We start from the raw sequence: 5,199 nt of genomic DNA on the forward strand, positions 1-5,199 counted from the left end.
TGTGTATGTTCTTGACCAGATGAACAAATATTTTATTATATTTGCTAACAATTTTTCTTGGGATTTTCTGCCTGTGGTTGCTTGCTAGTCACCATCTTTTGTGTGCTAAAATTAACATTTTCATAACTCCTTTAAATGTACAAATTATCGTGCCAGTTATTAGCTTTGTCATAATCCATGTTTACAGGCAAATCTTGTAAAAAGCAACAAAGTATTAAGGTTGATATCTAACTGAAGAACGCTTTGACATTATGTTCGGCCATCTTGGATTTGTGTGCTTCCCCTGTTTTCTTTTTCAGTGTCGCCAAAGCAGTGACACAAAACAACCAACAGAGGGAGGCATAGGGCGGTTTACAAAAACCGCTAACTCAGATAATTTACTTCCAGGTTTTAATAAAAATGTTTCTAAGAAAAATTGCAACTCATCACATGTGAAAAAAACATTGAAATCAGTATTACATTTTGTGTACTTCTAGAATAATATTGTTTTGCCAATCCACTCACCAACTATGTTTTGCTGTTTTTTTACACCAATTTAAATTCATTATGTGTGTGCAGATCATACAGAAAGCTCATTGTACATAATTCAAATTTGATTGTTTTTAATTTTATTTATCTTTTCCATGCCCACACCTCTTCTACAGCTCCTTTTATTGCCAGCAACTTGATTGCTTTCATTAAAATATAATAATTGGCAAAAAGAAGCTCAGAGAGTCTTCAGACCAATAAAGCCTTATTTGTTTGGATTTTTCCCCCCCCATTCTTTTGATAACTTTTAGTCACTTCTCCACCCTTTGTGTATTTTCTGAAATAATCCTTCATTACTTTGACCTTTATAATTTTTCTCTCTGCAAAGGCAGGGCTTTACCTTGCATTTTGTGCATGCAGCAATGCACTGCACTCAAGAAGCAGAGAAAGATTTTTCGGAGTGATCTTCAAGCCTTGTAATCATTTCCACTACAGATTTGCCCTTTTTAATGCTGCACCGCCTGAAGAAACAAAACTCCACAGCCATTCAAGCTCGTCCTGAAGGAGCAGAGATTCCTTCAGGTTCTTTAACCATTAATGACATCGGGCTGGAAGAAATCCTCAACTTCTGAAAATTATAAATTCATTACAATTAACAGTAAATGTTGAGACCGCTGTGTTAAAATAGCATTGAAATTCAACGTGTGTTTGCTTACCAAAAACACGTTTCACAAAACGTACGACAAAAACATGTATAGTTTGACCAAAAGTATAGTCTTTAATGACTAGAGACATGTTATTTTTCAAAATAAAATGTTTAAGAAAAATTAGGAACATTCAGAGATTTAAAAAACAGAATCTTATCTTTTTCTCTTCTTTTTGAATGTTGGTTGCTTTTTTTTGTTAGTTAACACAAACTTTCATCTTGGCTGGTGAAACAAACATAAATATAATAGAAATGCTGAAATTAGTTTTCGGGAGCTGAAAATGTTACGCCACGATAATGACGATAATGTCAGCAAATATTATTGCTCTCGGTTTTGCTTGACTCAGACGCCTGGTCGTCTTAACTGTTGCCGAATTTGAGAGCAAATATTGAGATGAATAAAAACAGTCCATGCAACACAATGAACAAAAGGATGTTTATTGTTCATTTAACCATTTTTTTAGCTCCGCTCAGAAAAATCTCATTCCATTTCAGATTACATTTGGTTTGCAGTTTCAGTACGAATTTAACTTTTTTGTTAAACTAAGACCACAGATTTTAATGTTTTTCATCGGTATTTGAAGACATGCGCTGAAACAAAGTAGAATATTGATATCCACTTAAAAAAATAATGAATAAATAAACTAATAAATAGAAGAAGGCTCTTTGAACAGCACTCAAAATGCTATTTGTAGCAGAAAAACACCTAAACATTACTGCAAATGCACTATCCCAGTGTGAAACGTGGTGGTGGCAGCATCATTGTTGGTCAGAACTGATGGGAAGGTGGATAGAGATGAAAACTGAGCTATTGTTGAAAAAAAAAAACGCAGCATTTTAGTTTGAGTTTGTTTTTTGCTGCTGCCATTTTATTACTCTGAACTCATTTCACGTTACAATAAAAAGATTGCACAAATCGATTTGCTGAAATAGTTTAGAGGGAGTGAATTTTATATCAGCTGTGATGTTGGTGAGAAATATGCAAGACTATTCTTCAAATGATTGATTAATCACACAAGATTTGATCAATGAACTTTCACATAAACTGGAACACAAAGTATTTTTCTTTCCGGTCTCCTTTGCTACTTAATTGGACACTCGAATGCCTAATATGTCCGATTTCTTTTAAGAGTAGTTTATGCTCCAAATTGTGTTTTAAGGTTAACGTGTATTGTCTTCCACAGTTAAAATATGCCGGACCAACGTTGAAAAGTACTTATGCTGATGGCACATTTTCAGAACGCTTCTTCAAACAGATTTATTCATGCACCAAATTTCCATTCATTAAAAGAACATGGATTTTTTCCCTCCTACCATAAAGACACACATATGCATTTCTCCTACTGAAACGCTACGTTATAACCAAAATGATTATGTACATTGAATTGCATGTACACTACTTTGAATTGTTCCTTTTGTTGTTCAAGCCTGTGAGCAATAGTTTTCTGTACACCAACATTGCATTTGGTACTTTTTTAGCTTCACTTTCAGCCTTTGAACATACACTATTTTATTGCTGAACTTTGCATAATTAGATAGTTGTCTCACCTGACCGAAATCACCCAACATTCTTTAGTTTGTTAGTTTTCCTCACACATTTTTTTTCTTTTGTGCCAGCTTTTAGGTTCACATGACAACAAATCGCTCCTTCTGCACTTATTCTGTGCTTCCATTTCTCTCTCTCTCAGCACGGCACTCCATCAGCCTCAAAGGCGTCATAAGTGTGTGTGTGTGTGTGTGTTTTTCATTTCTCTGATGATGAGGGTAGAAAAGTGATTCTTTGCCTAATGATCTGGCATGCCGTGCCAATTTTTAATTTTTTTTTTTTTTTGTAGCAGCCCGTAGGGCGGTGGATAGGTGGAATGTCTGATTGCTCAAATGTAGGAGCTGGTAAATCTGCAAGAAAACTGGCTAAGTTCAAAAGAGTTCATGTAGTGTGAGGGCAGGAAGAACAAAAAAGAGTCATGAAAAGATGGAAAGAACCTGAATGACGCCATGATTTTTGGCAAGAGCTCCTACTTAAATCCCTTTCTAACCGTACGGTTAGAAAGGTGGGCGAAGAGACGCTAGAGTATCGGATTTGCTCTTTACTCGATATGATCGATAGAAGAAATGGTTTGAACTTCCCTCTTCTTCTCTAACGTGCATCAGGACGAAGACCAGTGGCGAGTTAGATTTGGTTAGGCTGGTAGCTAGAACTCAGTCAGCCGAGTTTTGTCTGTTTGGTTTTGAGGTCATGACCAGCTTGGTCATTACGTCAGTTTTGGCTGAAGAACCTGTTGGAAATAAAAATGATGTGAACAAAACTACACATCATATTCACCTGTTTTTGCTTCACAGAAAATCTGGATTTGTGCTGAGATTATATCACACACAGGTGGAGTTTATTGACTAATTGGGGAATTTCTGAAGGCAACCGGTAGCTCAGAGACCGAATCAAATGAAAGAGGCTTGAATGTAGACGCCCAGGACTCAGACTTTTTATTTCTAACAAAAAAATTAAAACCACGTACTATTTATATTTCCTTTCCTAGTCATCCGCTGTTTACTGTGTGTATTGATCAATCACTTTTAACCCAACTAACGACAATATTTGCATTTCCATTGACCATATAATCACGCGATGTGACACTTTGAATATAAAGACCCTTAATGAAAAAAGTTGTTTTTGGATAAAAAGTTTGGGCGCTCTGACAAGGTGTTTTTTCTTGTTTTTTTTTTTGTTTTTGTTTTTTTGGCTGTATCAAAATTGTTTTATTTTCTCCAAAACTGAAACACTTTTTTTTGCATCACACGAGTCACATGACCAACAAACCAGACATCGCCACTGGCTCAAACCACAAAGAAGACAGGTTTGAACAAGTTTATCACACGAACAAACTTGATCGTTTTAATGTGAATAGTGATTTTAATTGCGTTTTTCATTCAGTGTTACCGTGGTTGCAAAATTGTTTTTTCGACAGTTTTGCGCACATTTGTAACAGAAACGCAGTGACAAATGGAAACAGTGTAAGGAATATTAATGCTTTTCCAGGCTCTTGATTGGTGAGTGTCCTGTAGATCTTTAAGAAATTAATTTTTTTTAAATTGCTCATTATGCGTTACATTTTTTCCCCCTCTTATTCAAAAACTTGTCCGTTCTGGGTGCTGGGAACCTGGTCAGTGTGTCGAAGCAGCTGTGCCCTCGCCAGCTTTGTGTCACACTTATCCAACGCCATCATTTCATTATGCTTTAATTAATGCAACAAAGTGTTCCGTGCCATATAGATAACATCATTCAGTGGAAAAGAAATTGTACTGGCCTAGAAATTAACTTCAGTAATAGGACAAGTTGTGTGGCTGGCTCTTCAGATATGACAAAAGCTTTTTAAAGGACAAAGTCTCCAAAGGTCACAGCAGCTTTAACTTAGTCATAAAACATTATACAAGCAGCCTGCTAGCTTTGCTTGAACTTTTTGTTCTTGCTCTATATGTTCACGTTCTGTCATTGTCAGCCTTACCGATATACTTTTTACTGTTTGTTTTTTATTTCCACTTTTTTTTTCTAGATCATCTAGAAAAAAAGATGATCTGCTTTGTGTCAGAAAAGTTTCTGCCTCTTTCTGTTTCCTTGTTTTTTCTGCAGTTCTTCTGGACACCATTGGAGTTGAACATTATCATGTTTATTTTGTTCAAACTGGCCTCGCCATCTTTACATCAAGCTTCTTCTCCATATTTCACTCTGATAAACTGTGACACACTCAGTCTGGCATATGATTCAAGCAGACTGAATAAGTAAGAACAATGCTTGGACATTGTGTAGTAGGATCCAACCTAAATGAAGTAAGTCGAGGAAGAAGACTGGGGCATAGGTGATAATGCTGTTCGAGTACTTTTCGAGCCCCGACTCAGGTCGGTCTGCCTCCGTGGGCCAAGAATCGCCCGTGACACCGAGTGAGACTTCTGCGGTTCCTTCGTCCTCTCCACCTCACCTGGAGTTCCTCTAATGCAGTGTTTTTCAACCACTGTTCCGCGGCACACTAGTG

The 5,199-nt window shown here is 36.6% G+C and overlaps 1 long non-coding RNA gene across 1 annotated transcript in view; it reads left to right on the forward strand.

Annotated features, from left to right (window-relative positions):
- The first annotated feature begins 1,606 nt into the window (after nt 1-1,606).
- The window catches only part of LOC106955212 (uncharacterized), an 11,071-nt gene continuing 7,478 nt past the window's right edge, over nt 1,607-5,199 (forward strand). The window contains exon 1 of the long non-coding RNA XR_001426524.1: nt 1,607-1,616. This is a non-coding gene — a long non-coding RNA (uncharacterized LOC106955212). The remainder of the gene's footprint in view (nt 1,617-5,199) is intronic.

Source organism: Poecilia latipinna, unplaced genomic scaffold, assembly GCF_001443285.1.
Source record: "Poecilia latipinna isolate Pla-1442-1.1 unplaced genomic scaffold, P_latipinna-1.0 Scaffold716, whole genome shotgun sequence".
Taxonomy (NCBI): domain Eukaryota; kingdom Metazoa; phylum Chordata; class Actinopteri; order Cyprinodontiformes; family Poeciliidae; genus Poecilia; species Poecilia latipinna.